Source organism: Lactuca virosa, chromosome 4 (genome assembly GCF_052849685.1).
Source record: "Lactuca virosa cultivar CGN04683 chromosome 4, Lactuca_virosa_CGN04683_v6, whole genome shotgun sequence".
Lineage (NCBI taxonomy): Eukaryota > Viridiplantae > Streptophyta > Magnoliopsida > Asterales > Asteraceae > Lactuca > Lactuca virosa.
The window spans coordinates 47,136,704-47,155,115 of record NC_136429.1 but is presented as its reverse complement, the minus strand read 5'-3'; the positions used below and the strand labels follow the sequence as shown (position 1 = coordinate 47,155,115).

Below are 18,412 nucleotides of genomic sequence, written 5' to 3'. Positions count from 1 at the left end.
GTTGGGTGCTAAACCATCTGATTTTACCATTCAACAGAATCATAAATTGGGTCTTGCTACTGGTGCTAAGTTGACTGATCCAGAAACTTATTGTCGATTAGTTGGAAGATTAATTTATTTGGCTGTGACACGACCTGATCTGGCATACTCGGTTCATATTCTATCTCAATTCATGCAATGTCCTCCTGTTGAACATTGGGAGGCTGCATTGAGGGTGGTTCGTTACTTGAAAGGTACTCCAGGAAAAGGAATTTTGTTGAAGGCATCTAGCAATATGAATCTAACAGGATGGTGTGACTCAGATTGGGCTGCTTGCCCGAACACACGACGCTCTTTATCTGGCTGGATTGTGTATTTGGGCCATTCTCCAGTTGCATGGAAGACAAAGAAACAACCTACGGTGTCCAGATCCTCTGCTGCTGAAGCGGAGTATCGATCTATGGCTGCTATTACTTGTGAGGTCAAGTGGCTAAAAGGTTTGTTGAAATGTCTGGGAATTCAACATCAACATCCGGTTACTCTTTACTGTGATAGTCAATCTGCAATTCATCTTGCCAAAAATCCGGTCTTTCATGAACGCACAAAGCATATCGAAGTTGATTGTCATTTTGTTCGAGATGCCATTCTTGATGGTTTAATTGCACCCATTTATGTTCATACTAAACTTCAACTTGCTAATATTCTAACTAAAGCACTTGGTAAAGCAACCTTTGATGATTTGGTTCTCAAGTTGGGCATTTATGATCCTCATGCTCCAACTTGAGGGGGGGTGTGAAACAGGTTGTCACAGCTGGTCAAAGAGCTCGTAAATATATTTAGTTTAGATAAGGTTTTCAAATAATGTTTATCTCTTAGTTTGAATTGGGTAGATAGATGTTACTTCCGTTTCTTAAGGCTCTGAGTTGTATATGTACGAAACCTCAATTGAATGAATGATAAGCTTTTTGAACCATTAACTTTTCAAATTTAGAGGAAAGTTTGCAAAGAACAAAAAACATTAATATACATATGAAAGGCATAACAGCTTATGAACACTAAGTATGTGAGGGGCGTCTATTTTTATTTACATAAATGGTCCCTAAACTTTATTAAGGTTGTCAGTTTTGGCCCACTTTTTTAATTTTTATTCAGTTTTGGGCCATTTTGACCACTTCTGATTTTTTTAGTTAAAAAAAATGTTTTAGGCAAAGCCTGAATCGCCTACTAGTTAATACAATAGCACATAAACATCAGTTATTTCAAATTAGAACATCAAAGAAACAATACACTTACATAGAACTATAAATCTTTTTCTAAATCTTGAGATAATCAGCATTTAAGGGCTTGAACACTTGACTAGCATGTGCTTCGATGTAGTTCATGTGCTTGATTGGCATATGCATGTAAACAACCCAATCCTCATTGTTGGTCGGACTTGGCAATGTCATCACATAACAGTCTTTCCTTGCAGATGGGACATGGCATGATCCAAATGCCACCTTACCCCACCCGAAATCCATCTTGTCCATCATCTGAAACCTCTGTCCTGATGAAACCATCATCGACATCTCCCCATTAGCAAAAGCCTTTGCTTTTAGTGGCATTGACCTTCGTTCTTCCACCCAGTCGATGAGGTCAAGAAAATGGTCTTTTCCGGTTGCAGTCTGCAAGAAGTCATGAACCTCGGTAGCTACATTGCTCAATGACATCTCCATCAATTCCTATTCAACCATAGAAGTTGTCACTTTGTCAGAGTTTTCAATGTCTGGGTTTTGGGTTTTATAAAAACTGTAAGATATTTGGAAGACCGTGTCGCACCCAGTATGTTTCTCACGGGAATGTTTTATTTAAAACCATTCTCTGAATTTTGTTAAATTTGCTACGTTTTTACTATTTTCAAATTACTAACACATAAATAAATTCCTTACCTCTGATCTTTTACTTCCATATGGCATTGATAAAACATTGCCAAAGTGTGAAGCCGTTAGTTTTTCTTTCTCTTCTCCATCTCCCTCACTCAACCTTCGTCTTCCATCAACTGCAAGAGCCACGTTACACATTTGGTTGTGATTTCCCGAGTCTTCAAAACATAGTGCAATCATCTTCCACAAGAAAGAGGTAAATGCCTCTAGCTACGACCTTCTGCACCCATTTTCACTCGCTAACAACTGCAGCCTTTTAAGTTGGGCACCCTCAATGTAGTATACACAGTTAACTAATAAATCATCTCCATCCTCGTGGTTTTGGGCATTATTAGAAGGTTTCAGTGGTGGTGGTAGAAATGGAGCAAACACATCATCGATTGATGAGGAATAAGTGGTTGGGCATCTTGGATTAAGGATAGACCTCTGAAAGGAGGGAAACAATGCAGGGGTTTCGGAGGTCTGCCCATGAGGATATAAACATGTTAGCTGAGTAACCGTCTGCTGCCCGATGATCAAACATGCAACCTATGACAATGCCTCCACATTGTAATTCAGTAACCTGTATTTTATAGCATTCAATACTATTAAAATCAATTTAATTATTTTGTATCAACATAGTTCTTTATAACGCAATTGGAGACAAAGAAAAATATATGACACATTTGATATAGATATCGAGTTCTAACTAATTTACAGATGATTGATGTGAATATTACAAAAAATAAGTCACATATATATATATATATATATATATATATATATATATATATATATATATATATATATATATATATATATATATATATATATATATATATATAACGTACAAGACCTTATACTATATATGAGTTTACTTATGGAATACTTTTAACAAACTATACAATAATCTTGCTCACAATAATATATATATATATATATATATATATATATATATATATATATATATATATATATATATATATATTATTGTGAGCAAGATTATTGTATAGTTTGTTAAAAGTATTCCATAAGTAAACTCATATATAGTATAAGGTCTTGTACGTATCGAGCGAACTAGCATTATATGAGATTTAAAGACTGAGTTAGATATTGATTTCATTAAATGCCAGCCACTAGCATGTTCAAAAAAGAGTCACCGGTATTTCGCATAATCATGTATTTGATTTTTTCAAAAAGTAAAGAAAACAAAAGTCCAAAAAACGTTGCCAATTACAGTCAAATAGTTTTTTACTTACAACCCAATGAAATCTTAGAAAAAATCTCTAAAATAAGAAGCTAGTTATTTGTGATGATTTTAATCTAATCTACCCTAATAAAAGAAAATAACATTGCCACATGTCATCACCTTATTCACTATGCCACATGGCATTTTATCTATTTTTCCAATTACCTTTAATTCCACTTGGCAAATTCTAATTTTTTTGCTTTTAAATTAAAAAATCCGTAATGAAAATACAATATATCAATTTCCCTGAATTTAAAGAAAGTCAATAACTACTTAAAAGTTCACGTAATTTTTGCAAGGGAGGTATTAATTTCAAATAAACCTTCTTAATTATCATCAACAAAATTCTGTCAATCCCTTTAAAAATAACGTTAATTTGGAGAAACTTTTCAAACATTCATTCACTCACGTAATTTTTGCAAGGAATGTATCAAACTTTTACATCCTTTCCAAAAATCATTTTTATAAATTACTTTTTATGTATAACTCAATTCTATTCATCTGTTATCACTGTCTCTTGCAATATTGAGTTTACAGCATCGTCTTCTAAAGTTTTGCATCATCACAGTGGAAAATCTTCTTTTCAATCACAGAGTTCAATCCATTCGGTAAGTTTATAAAAAAAACTACTTTTAAATTGTTTGTTTATTTTTTGTTTCTTCTTGTGTTTTTTTTAATGTGTGTGTTGTTTTTTTAACATCTTCTAAATGTGTATGCGTGTGTGTGCGTTAACTGTTTATGTTCATGTGTGTTTGTGTTTAACTGTTTATGTTCCTAAATCAATCCAATATAAAACGCATGATTCTGACTTTTGAGTTTTCATTCCATGTATCAAAATGTGGTAGATGAAAACAGGGGCGTTAAAACGTATGATTAAATGTCTGTAACTCTCTATGTATAAGTTCTGGAGCAACATTGAAGCTGTAAATAAATAAGATGAACAAGGATTTTTTATGTAGACTTTTGTTAAACATGAGACTTAGAATGAAATAAATTGTCTTATAAAAGCCCCTGTTTTCCATCCTAAGTCCTTGCTTTCAACCTTGGGAATCAAAATTGAAACCATTTACAGCAATATAATTAAAAAAAATTAATTGTTATTCATGTTTTTGTTCAACTATGCTGTTTTAGGTGTTTTCCTACTTATTTGAAAGTTGTTATATTTGTTTCATGTGATGGAATGGAAACAGGAAAAGGAATGGAATACTCTATTATCACTGTTATTGTTTTTTTTGTTATAATGTAGATTAATTAAAGTGAAAAATACAAATATTTTTTTCTGTCCCCAACTGTTTACTATTTTTGTATGACCAAGGGTCAAAAACGTCATTTTTACATTTTTCTTGGTTGTTTACACATTTGGTACATATTAACCTAAATGTGAATTTGCATACATTCAATCTACTTACAATTCAAAAAAAACATATAAATATTCTTCATAACTCCAGTCGTTTCATTACCCATAGCAGATAACAAACTGAATACCTCTTAGAATCATGATAACATCAGTGCTGTTACAGGTGTTATTAGAAAAAAAAAACTACAAAAAAGGTATGCTTTAATTGGGATGGTTTTTCAAAACAAATATGCTTTTATTATAGCAAAAAAGGAAGTGGTTATATTTTTGTTTTACTATTCCATATTTTGTATTTTGGGCATTGCTGCAGAACTGACTTTGTTTTGCTATTTATTTAAAAGTGGTTATATTTTTTTGGTGTGATGGAATGGAAACAGAAAATATGGAATAGGATGGTCTATTATCACTATTATTGTTGATTTTTTTATGTTTTAATGTTGATTGATTAAAGTGAAAAATACTAATAATTTTTTTTGTCCCCAACTATTTATGATTTTTCTATGAGCAAGGGGCAAAAACGTCATTTTTACAAATCTGTTGGCTATTTAACACGTCTGGTCCATATTGACCTAAATGTCTATTTGCATATCTTCAATCTGCAGAACCGACTTTGTTTTACTGTTTTATGTAAAAAAAATGAAAATTCCATTTTATAACAACTTCAAATAAAGTAACTCTCCTCGGAAGATACCGAATACAATTTTTTCCCCTACAATATGGTGAGCCTGTTGAACATCGTATGTTTTGATTATAGTTGTGGGACACTTCTGGTATCTTCGGATTACTCATGTTATGTTTAATACCTTTGTAAACTAATATATTTGTAAATTAATAATTTTTAGTCATTATGATTTCTCTCTAACCTTATTTGACAGTTTTACACATTTGGTACATGATTGACCTAAATGTTTTGTCATTTATGCAATTAAAATGGTGTTTTCTTATGTTCATTACTACATTCTTCCATAGATTAATGGAAAACAGGAAGATTAGCATGATAAGTGAGTTGGCTCTCTCACAAGATGACTATACCATTAAGGTCCGTGTCATCCGTTTGTGGAGACAAACTTCATGGAATCAACAACTTCGTATGATTGGCATGATATTGATGGATGAAATGGTATGTTATAACTTACGTATGTTAACTTACAATTATATGTATGTGTATTATAACTTACATATTTTATATATCATTACATTTATTGTATGCTTATTAATTAATATTTGATTTTTTATCTTAAGGGCTCAAAAATTGAATGTAATGTGGACAAACCATATGCATCGCTTCAAGGAAAATCTTTTGAAGAATATGGTGATTACTACATTCATAAACCCACATTAGGGTTAAATGAAGGTGCTATAAAGTTTGTTGACGGTCCACACAAACTCTATTTCCAGTATAACACGAAGGTAACTAAATGCATAGATTTTTGCGGGACACATAATTCTTTTGATTTTGCAGACTTCCAACAACTTCATGATAATGCAATAAACCCAAAAATTTCATTTGGTTAGTGCATTTCCTTTCAACCCATTCCTAATGGATTAAAATATTTAAATTTCATTTTTTACACCACAAAAAAACATACTTACATTTTTCCTTTTGTATAATATAGATGTTATTGGAAACGTTTTCCGGTGTTTTCCATTGGAACCTGCAAAGGATAGACAGGAAAAGAAAATCACATTCAAAATGGAGGATTTAGAGTGGGTTTCATTTTTTATACCTATAATTACTCTTTTTATTATATATTTTTTTAGTAATTTTCATCATTTTTTACAGAGGACATGAAGTTTTTGTTACCCTATGGGGAAGGTATGCTGATGAAATTAATGCATATGTCTCTAAGCATACCGGTCATTTTGTATTGCTTATTCAATGTGCTAAGTTGAAGCTTGTCCGAGGTACTTACTTAGTAAATTGTTAATTTGTAATATTTATATTAATAACATATCTATGATATGAATTTGTTAACATGTGGAAAATTATTAAATTTCATTTTCAGATCGTCCTTATGTCAATAACACCTACTTGGCCACAAAACTTTATATTGAAGATGACATTGAGGAGATAACAACTTTCAAAAAAAGGTTATGTGAAATTTCTACATGATTTCTCATTACGTTTTAATGTTTCAATAATATAGAGTTATACTATCTAACATTAATTATCTTAATTAGTTTACAAGCAAAAAAAGGCTCTTTGACTTCCTCGGTTTCACGTACCTCGGGTTCATCCATCATGTATTCACTACATGATGACTTTCTTCAAAAAAACTCTTTTCACCAAATATCCGCTATTCACGAATTGAACGAGGTATATGAATTATTCTTTTTTTATTTAGTTAATTCAACACTTAAATATTTAATACACCTAAATACACCTAATATCATAGGGAGGTTGTGCGGTAATTCTTGGCACAATAAAGATGTTTGAAGATACACGGAACTGGTATTATAATGCTTGCAAACATTGCAAGTCAAAGGTTCAAATAGTTAAGGTTTCAGATGAGACGGTCAATGTCTTGGACCAGTTAGAAGAGAAAGAGATTATGGTTTGTACAAATGAAAAGTGCAAGGACAAACTTATTACTGTTGAACCAAGGTGTGTAATAAATATTAACTTAGTATATTATTCTTCAATATTATTATATTTAATTTAAACTTTTAAAATTTTTATGTGTTTTTTTAGTTTTATGATCAAAGTTCGAGTTCAAGGTTTAGTTGGTGTTGTGAGTCTTACGATCTTTGATCGTGAAGTCAGAAATATTCTGAAATTATCTGCTGCTGATTTATTATCAAAATATGAAAGGGTATATGTTTCTTATATGCAATACCATCTGGCTAAATACAACTTAATTTTCACACGTTGATTTAATTGTTATTATTTATTAATATATTTTTGTAGTTTGGCAATACAAGTCAGTTTCCTATTGAGTTGAATGCCATGATCGACAAAAAATTGGCTTTCAAGATTGTTGTCAAGACATTTAATGTTTCAAGATTTGGTCGTTCTTACAACATTTCCAAAATAACGGATAATGTTGACATTATGTCTGCTTTGGAGAAAATTGAGAAAAAGAGTAGGATTGAACAGGTAACTATACACCAATTTAATTAATTTAAAACATACATATTTTGAAAATACTATTTCCTAGATTCCTTAACCCAACATACTGTTTTATTTTATCATTAATTTTATAGGACATGGATACTGAATCTGTTAATATAATTGGCTCAGAATTTGCATCTCAAGAAACAGTGGGTTGTAAGGTAAACTACATTACTACATCATTTACTCTTATATATGTTATCCTTTATATTACTAAACAACATTATTTCTTTTTTTATTTAAGGATGATACTTCCCACACTGCTGATAATACTCTTGTGTCGAATATTCCCTTTGGCATATCATCAAGAACAGTCAACAACCTCAATTCACCGCCTACAAGTGCCAAACGTAAACTTGTAGATGTTTACGATCTTGATGATGACGTTTATGAATCAGCAACGAAACCTAATGCACCCCGTATTGGAGATGGAAAAGTTGGTGGAACAACAAAATTGTTGATTCCTAAAGTTGAAAAGTGATCATGTTTATGAAGACAATAACTTCGATCTTTCTTTGCTACTCTATGCTATTTTCTTAGACATTTTTTTTAATATTTGGCACTTTTACTTGCATTTTATTTGGGATTTTAATATTTAGTGTTTGGTACACTATGAATATTCATTCGTGTTAGGTTTTACTTTTTCTTTTATTATAAGCAACTTGGATTTGACTCTTTATGGGATCATTATATTGCACTTTATATTTGGACATTACATTCATATTTTCTTCATAATCGTCTTTTATATTTCGGTTAATAAAGGCATTTTTATTAGTAGTCTCTTTCACATCCTACAACAAAATTTAACCGGTCATCCAAATACAAAGAATTTTTTACTCTTATTATTGGATATATATTTAAATCTTCACAACTTTCTTTTACAGTCCATGATTCTTATACATAATTTGACTTGATGTATAAGTAATTTTATGCTACATTTTAAATCTCATAATTTGCATAGTCAATTTTGTTATTTATATCAAATACTAGCCTAAAGCTCGTGTTTTACACGGTTTGACAACTTAAAATATCAAAAGTAGAAATGTTGTATAATGTTATAAATAACAAAAATATAGTCACCACTATGGCCACTATAAGTGATAAAATAATAATTTTATAAATAACATTAGTATAGTCGTATATTACAATTTTCCAAAACTTTTAATTGTGATATGATGCAACAGATGTTTATTTTAAAAAAGTAAGATATTTGTTTTCATGAATTTTAATTTTTCTATCTTTATATAGTAGCTTAATTTATGGAATCCTCATTTACGTTTTTTTTAAATTGATTTTATAATGTAAGAAGTTAGTGCCTAATACTATTAGAATGACATAGAGCAATTATAATCATGAACAAATTTGGTCAATCCCTTTCAATATCACGCTAACTTGGGAAACGTTTCAAAGATTGATTCATGACAGCTAAAATTTTGGAATACTCTATAATTTCAAACCAAACTTTGATATCCTTTCCAAAAATAATTTTTATAAATTACTTATTATGTATAACTCATTCTAATTCATCTGTTATCACTGTCTCTTGAAATATTGAGTTTATTACAACATCGTGTTCCAAGTTTTTGCATCATCACAGTGGAAAATCGTGTTTTCAATCACAATCACAGAGTTCAATCATTTCTGTAAGTTTATAAAAAACTACTTTCAAATTTTTTGTTTATCTTTTGTTTCTTTTTGTGTTTTTTTTTAATGTGTGCGTTGTTTTTTTAACATCAGTTTATGTTTATCAATGTGTATGTGTGTGTACCTGCTTAACAGTTTTTATGTTCCTGTGTGTCCAACTTGATGATGAATTGCAGAACATTACAACTGACCATTCTTTGATAATGAACTACTATACCCTGTTTTCCATCCTAAGTCCTTGCTTTCAACATTGGGATTCAAACTTGAAACCATTTACAGCAATCTAATTAAAAAAATAATTAACTGTTATGCATGTTTCTTTTCAACTGTGTTGTTTTATGTGTTTTCCTACTTATTTGAAAGTGGTTATATTTGGTTTGTGTGATGGAATGGAAATAGGAAAAATAATGGAATGATCTATTATCACTATTATTGTGACTTTTTATTGTTTTGATGTTCATTAATTAAATTGAAAAATACTAATACTTTTTGTTGTCCCCAACTATTTATGATTGATGTATGACCAAGGGTCAAAAGCGTCATTTTTACAATAAAATGTTCACTATTTTGCACATTTGGTCCATATTGACCTAAATGTGTTTTTGCATAGATTCAATCTACTTCCAATTAAAAAAAAATACATATAAATATACTTGACAACTTCAGTGGTTTCATTAAGCATAGCATGTAAGAAGACAAAAGAATCTTGCTTAACTTTTTTAATGAACGTATATCCATTTTACATAAGGGTATTTTTGTCATTTTCAATGAATCTTTGCGTATCTTTGTCTTATTAATCTCTTAATCTCTTGTGCTGAATCTTATATTAAACCAGGTCAAAAATCGACATTCTGGCAACACATTTGACGGCCTCATCTAAAAAACGGGTTTTCCTTCTCTTTTCTTATTTTTATTATTTATGAAATCCTTCCTTTATTTGTTATATCAAAATGAATATAAATTTTTTTGATGCAAGTATTAACATATATGCTTATCTATATTTTCCTAAATCTTTTAAAATTAAGTTTTTTGATAAAAATCTTATTTTAGTTGTTATGTTAATATACACTTCTTTGTTGGAAGTCTTGATTTTTATTAATGTAAAGTATACAATTCTTAAATATTACCAAATTTTAACTACTATATATTAATCGTATTAATGTCTCCGTTTATTATAATTTTCAATTTTAAATTTTAATGAAATTATTGTCAATATACTTTTTATTACATAATTTTTTTTGTTCTTAAGCTACAAACACGATATGGATTCAAACGAACATAAACAAAGGCGCAAATATAGAAAATTATATTTGGATCAACGAAGATCCAATGTTATGTCCAACTTGTCATTTGGTAATTCTTTATCTACATCTCAATTTACTTTCATATTCAGTAATGTTTTATATGTAACGGCTGTTGAACAAATATTGTTTTATATCTTCTGACGTTTTATCTCATATAATCATTGCATTTTCTAATTAGTCATTCTTATTATTATATATTCAATGTAGGTTATTCTCGGCAACATTTATCATCTTCAAACAATTGTACACATATTCGCGATGACAATGAAAATTTGAATCCAAATATATCATCCGCATATCAACATACAAGTTTCCAATCTACTTCAACTTTTAATATTAGAAATGCATTGTCTGATGCTGCTAGAGAGAACAGAAAACTTAGAAAATTATATTTGGATAAGAAAAGATCATATGTCCACATCATCTAATGGTATATCGTTTTTTATCGGATAGACTAATTTTTATTTTATACTATATTTTTAATCTCACACAATCCTCTGGATCTTAAATATTATTATGTATTACCTATACTCTTTGCTACATTGCAATTAATTAAACATTATTATTTTATAAATCGCTTATATATATATATATATATATATATATATATATATATATATATCATTTCTAATTATATCATTAAATTTTTTATTTTTTATTTTTCTTATTATATGTAACTTACATTTATTTGTATCTGCATTATAACTTACATATTTTATATTATTTTACAGTGCTTTCTAATATAACTACCAACATTCAAACACCTTCATCAACCAAGTTTGTCAATATTGTTGGTAACAATGAAAATGTCAGCCCAACTTTGTCATGTGGATATCAGCAAACAAGGGTTCAGTCTATTTCGAATATTTATATCGACAGTCCATTGTCGAACAAGGCTAAAGATAAACGAAAAGAAAGGAAAATTTATTTGGATACAAGAAGATCCAATCACATGTCCACCGTACCAATCGGTATATGATATATATCATGCATCTTACTAATTTAATTGTATCCATATAAACTTATTCTAAATAGTGTAATAAGATACTATGTTATTTTACATGTTTCTTAATTGTTCCCTAATTAATACATATTTATATGAACTTATCTTTTATTGATAGGTAATGTTGGTCGTGATCAACAACATTTTCAATATGCTTCTGATTTTTTTACAAGAACTCCGTTGTCCAACATTTCGAATGGTACGACTACGTTTATATTCAACTTACTGTTTGTTACTATATATGGTACACATAAAATAATATGTATTCATTTTTTTATTATTTTTTATTTTTTATATATTTACTTTATAAGTTTAATACTAATTGTCATACTTTTATTGTTAGTAAATGCACAATATTCTACCTTGTCCGGTGACATGAGAGCTACGAATTCATCTTCAGTCACTCAAGCTTCTTCCAGCAATTTATCATGCAGAAAACTAAATAGAAAAAGAAAGATTCCAAATATATCTCAGATACCCATTTTGGACCTAACATCAGATGAAGATTTACGTGATCAACAAATCCGTCAACAGTTAATATCAGGTATTGCAAAAGGAAAATATTAATTTTTATTTATAATCCCCTTTTATATTTAAATTATTACTTGTTGCAACATTAAATTATTTCAAAGTTTTACAAATGTTTTTATTAAACAGATTACTTGGACCATGGTGACCAGACATTTGTGTGTACGATGTGTCATGCACAATTATGGACATATGAAGCTCTTAAAGGCAATACTTCCGGAAAGAAAATTCTTATTCCATGTGTTGTGGTAACGGAAAAGTCGAGCTTCCTCAATTAAAACAAGCTCCAACAAATTATCAAAATCTCTTTCGTAATGTTGATCCAAAAGGAAAAAATTTCATGAAGAATATTCGTCGATTCAATTCGATGTTTTCCTTTACTTCAATGGGTGGAAAAGTTGATTCTTCCATTAATAGGGGCAATGCTCCATATGTTTTCAGACTTAGCGGTCAAAATTACCATTGTATGGGAAGTCTTTTACCTATAGACGGATCCAAACCAAAGTTTTCACAACTATACATATATGATACTGAAAATGAAATAACAAATAGACAACGCGCTTTCAGGTATAACTTTATTAATTTTTTTATAAACCATTACTTTTATAATTTTGATATAATTATTTACTTGCTAAATTTTACATATAACCGTTGTTGTTAACAGTACACAGAACGAAGGTTGCACATCAACTTCTCATTCTCTTGATATTGAAATCATTAGATTTTTGAAAGACATGTTGGATTCGACCAATGAGTTGGTTAAGTGTTATAGAATGGCCAGAGACTGTTTTGACGAAAATCCTCATATAGATCTAAAGTTACGTCTTATAGGAAGAAGGCAACAAGATGGAAGGACATATAACTTACCTACTGCTTCTGAGGTTGCTGCTTTAATTGTTGGTGACATTGGCGATGCAATTGATAATAGAGATATCATCGTAACAACTAAATCAGGAAGTCTACAACGTATAAACGAATTACATCCGGCTTACCTTAGTCTTCAGTACCCACTACTCTTTCCATATGGAGATGATGGATATAGAGTTGATATACCTCACAGGGATGTTGATCCTTCAACTAATACCAAACGTCGTTTCTGTACAATGAGAGAATTCTTTGCTTATAGAATTCAAGACAGAGTTAATGTTTTTTCATTAATTCTTAATTCAAGAAGGCTTTTTCAACAATTTATGGTTGATGCTTATACGATGATTGAAACTGAGAGACTATATTACATACGCAACCAGCAAAAAGTTCTTAGATGCGAATCTTATGAAACTTTAAAAAGTGTACAAAGTCATGGTAATACTGATATTTCCAATGTTGGAAAACGTGTTATCTTGCCTTCTTCTTTTACGGGTGGTGCACGCTACATGATGCAAAACTATTTAGATGCCATGTCGCTTTGTAAGTTTTTTGGATACCCAGATTTTTTCATAACCGTAACATGCAATCCAAAATGGCCTGAAATTAAAAGGTTTCTAGCTGACACCACACTTAATCCCGAAGATAGGCCTGATATCCTTTCTAGATTATTCAAAATTAAGTTGGATTCTTTGATTAAAGACTTAAAGAAGAAGAGGTTATTGGGTTTGGTCAAAGCAGGTACCATATATTACAATAATAGTGTTATTAAAATGTTTTTTTTATGTTTTTTATTATCTTATAATATTATATTTATTTAAATATACAGTTGTTTATACGGTGGAGTTTCAAAAGCGCGGTCTGCCTCACGCACATATATGTTTATTCATGCACCCTGATTACAAACTCCCTACTTTTGAACATATTGATCGAGTTATTTCGGCAGAAATTCCAAACAAAGATGATGATCCAGAATTGTACTCACTTGTCAGTGAGTTCATGATGCATGGTCCATGTGGTTCTGATAATCCAAAATGCCCATGCATGAGTGAAAACAAGTGTTCGAAAAACTTCCCGAAGCCATTCTTGGAGAATACTTCCGTTGATTCAAATGGTTATCCTATGTATAGGAGACGTAATGATGGATCTTTTATAGAAAAGTCAGGTGTTAAGTTAGACAACAGAAGTGTTGTTCCATATCACAAAACCCTTTTGAAACGATATCAAGCTCATATTAATGTTGAGTGGTGCAATCAAGCGGCTTCCATCAAATATTTGTTTAAATATATTAACAAGGGTCCTGATCGGGCTACTGTTGAAGTTGCACAAAACAACAACGGAGGTGATAATGATGATGCTCCGGTTGATGAAATAAAGAACTACTATGATTGTAGGTATTTGTCTGCGTGTGAAGCTTCGTGGCGTATATATGGATTTGATGTTCATTACAGATATCCTTCAGTTGTAAGGCTTCCGTTCCATCTTCCTGGAAAACAAAATGTTGTATACGGAGCAGATGATGATATTGAAGATGTCCTCAACAAACAATCTGTTTCTTCTTCGATGTTCTTATCTTGGATGAGCTGTAATGAACATAATGAGGATGCACGAAAACTTTCTTATGTTGAGTTTCCTACAAAATTTGTATGGAAACAAGAAGATCGTTGTTGGGAGCCAAGAAAGAAAGGGTTTTCTATTGGGAGGATTCACACAGTTTCACCTAATCTCGGTGAAGCATATTTTTTGAGAATTCTTTTAAATAAAGTCAAAGGTCCAAAATCATTTCCAGATATTCGTACAGTTAACGGACAAGTATGTCCTACTTTTAGGGATGCATGTTATGCTCTTGGACTTTTAGAAGATGATAGAGAATATATTGATGCCATCGAGGAAGCAAGTCATTCAGGATCTGGTTATTATTTACGGTTTCTATTTGCAACTATGTTAAAGTCTAATAGTTTGTCTAAACCGTGTTATGTTTGGGAAAATACTTGTCAATACTTATCCGATGGAATTCTCTACAATCAACGAATAAGATTAAAGTCTCCAGGTATTATTATTTTTGTCATTCATTACATTTTGTACATTACTTATATAATTTTTAAATGCTAAATATACTATTATTTGAAATTTATATGTTTCTTATAAATATTTAAAAGTTTTTTTATACACATTATTTTTATTACGTGATAATTGTCTGTATTTAACTTTTAATAATTAACTCTGCAATTGTATAGGTTTATCCCTTAATGACGATCAACTTAAAAACTTGACGCTATATGAGATTGAAAAAATTCTACTCCAAAACAATTCAAGCCTTAAAGATTTTGTTGGGATGCCTTACCCTGATCATGATTCGATATCTTCTTCAAACAACCGTTTGATTACTGAGGAGTTAGATTTTGATATGAACAGTCTACAACAAGAATCTCATCAACTACTTGATTCATTAACAATTGAACAACGATCAGTTTTTGATGAAATCATGACAGCTGTTAAACAGAAAAAAGGAGGTGTGTTTTTTGTTTATGGCTATGGAGGTACCGGTAAAACTTTTCTTTGGAAGACTTTATCTGCATCTATAAGATCTAAAGGTGATATCGTTTTAAATGTTGCTTCAAGTGGTATTGCTTCATTGTTACTAACCGGAGGTAGAACAGCACACTCACGCTTTATAATTCCTCTAAATCTAACTGAGGATTCCTTTTGTTCTTTTGCACCGGATAGTGATGTAGCCGAATTGTTAAAAAAAACATCTTTGATTATATGGGATGAGGCACCTATGATTCATAAGCATGCATTTGAAGCCTTGGATCGTTCTTTGAAAGATATATTGAGTTGTGATTTTCGTGGAAACTCAAAATTGCCATTTGGAGGAAAAACAATTGTCTTTGGAGGCGATTTTAGACAAATTCTACCAGTTGTTCCTAATGGAAGCAGGCAAGACATTGTGAACGCTTCTTTAAGTTCCTCTTATATTTGGTCAAGTTGCAAAGTCTTAACATTAACAAAAAAACATGAGGTTAAGTGTTCTCACATCTGATATTCAAGAAACTGAATCTTTTGCAAAATGGATTTTGGATATAGGAGAAGGAAAAGTTGGTGGTTTGAATGATGGCGAGGCAATTATTGATGTTCCCACAGATCTTCTCATTGTTGATTCAGTTGATCCTATTGGTTCTTTAATTGGATTTGTTTATCCTTCTATTGTTGAAAATGCCAACAATCCGATTTATTTTCAAGAAAGAGCAATCCTCGCATCGAAGAATGAAGTCGTTGAAGAGATTAACGAGCGTTTGTTAAAATTATTTCCAGGAGATCCACAAGAGTATTTAAGTTCAGATACTCTTTCTCATGCTGATTTTGTTCATGATGAAGTTGATGAAACTTTATACTCTCCTGATGTTCTAAATGGTCTTAGACCTTCAGGTATGCCAATTCACAAGTTGGTTTTAAAAGTCGGTGTTCCGGTTATGTTACTAAGGAATATTGATCAGAAATGCGGATTGTGCAATGGCACGAGGTTACGGGTTATTGCATTGGGTAAACGTGTTATAGAAGCTGAAATAATATCTGGAAGTAATATCGGAAACCGTACGTTTATTCCAAGAATGTCTTTGACGCCTTCAGATAAAAGGATTCCTTTCATATTTCAAAGACGACAATTTCCACTGGCTGTATGTTTTGCAATGACAATAAATAAAAGTCAAGGACAGTCACTATCGAGGGTGGGGTTGTTTTTGAGACAACCAGTATTCACTCATGGACAGTTGTATGTTGCATTGTCGAGAGTTAAAAGTAAAGCTGGATTAAAGATATTAATTTTAGATAAAGATGGTAAACTTACCAACACGACATCTAATGTTGTATTTAAAGGAAGTTTTTGGAAATTTATAATTCATAAAAATAGGTGTCAATATTTTAATAGTTGTTTTTATTATTATACATTAACTTTACTTACTTATTCATCATTTTGTTTTTTTATATGTAGCAAATTTTAATTAATTTGTGTTTAATGTTTACATCATTATTGTCGTCATCATTTTACAAATATGTATCATTTTATTAGGGTCGATATATTGAAATAGTAACTTTATTCATTATAGGATTTTGTATTTATGTAAAATTATTACAAAAAAACATGTAATTCTTGACAATTTATATTAATTTTTTAATAAAAACCCGTATAATACACGGGTCTCACACCTAGTATATTAATATTCGTGATTCGTGAATCCAAAGGGATACCTTGGTCGGTGATCAAGCTAGGTTATAGAAGCTAATTAACGTGACAAAACGTTTTAGGTTTGAATATTCTTTCTCTATCGCAACTTCTTTTTTTTTTTTTTCCATTTATTGGTTAAAAGTTAAAATTTAATTTTTGTATATGTATATATCTAACTTAACAGAAAACGCATGATTATATGATTAGTTAATTAAGAAACTGTAATTGTATGTTCATATGCATGCATGCATAGTTAACATGAGTAATTTTTTCACGAGAGAATGCTATAGTACAAAAAGGACAACACTCTTTTGTTAACATAAAAAAAAATCTGTAACTATTAAATTTATACACTCATAAACTACTCATTGGAAGCCAAATGCCACAGTTATAGGTTAAAATTAGTGATATACCTGGATGGCAAGCACCCCATGTAGCCTCTTAGTTTATCCTCAATGCTCTCATCTGGATTGTACAGATTGAGTTCCTTCAGCTGCATAAAGTTGGTTCTCTCCCGCTACTCCATTCCATAGGATCTCACCAGCAAGTGGGTAGTAGAGTGCGAGAGCTTGAGATAGGGAAGCTTTGAGGGTGTTTATAATGGCGGAGAAACTCCCATGGGAGGGTTTCTTGTAGCAAAAGAAGGAGCCAACATCAAAAGGTGGCACAAGCAAGTCTAGGTTTGTGAAGGCTAACCACTGATCATTCCATGGTTCTTTTGCACCCACCACCACATTCTCAATTGCCTTCACTGAAACACTATTATCCCTAATGCCCATATCTTCAAGACTTCAAGAGAAAGATGTATATGGATATTTGTATACAGAGAGAGGTGCTTAATTGCTGTAGATTGACATTAGCAAATGATAGGTATTGTGATAACCCAAATTTAAAATATATAAATATATATGTAATTAGATTATATCATTAAAATAAAATGATTAGTTCAAGGATTAATGAGTTAATTAGTAGAGAGTTATGAGGTTTAATGTCCAAAATCGTCACCTTCATTGAGGCACTAAATTCGAGCAAATGAGAGGTCTTCATCGGTTATAAACTTAGGCATTATAAGTAGCACGAAAAAACGAGTGAAAACCCCATAGGAATTGCAAAAAAACGGTGAAGAATCGAGGAAGAAATCGGAAATAGAAGCTCTTGAAAATCCGGAGTTGGTTTGAGGAAGAAAGGTATGTTTTCCTAAATGAAGCTCAAATTAGTTGTACATATAGATATAGATTATGTGTTT

At 30.9% G+C, this 18,412-nt stretch overlaps 1 pseudogene; it reads right to left on the bottom strand.

Annotated features, from left to right (window-relative positions):
• Positions 1-1,292: 1,292 nt before the first annotated feature.
• LOC145104396 (coniferyl alcohol acyltransferase pseudogene) lies at positions 1,293-17,945 on the bottom strand (annotated as a pseudogene).
• Between the last annotated feature and the right edge of the window lie 467 nt (positions 17,946-18,412).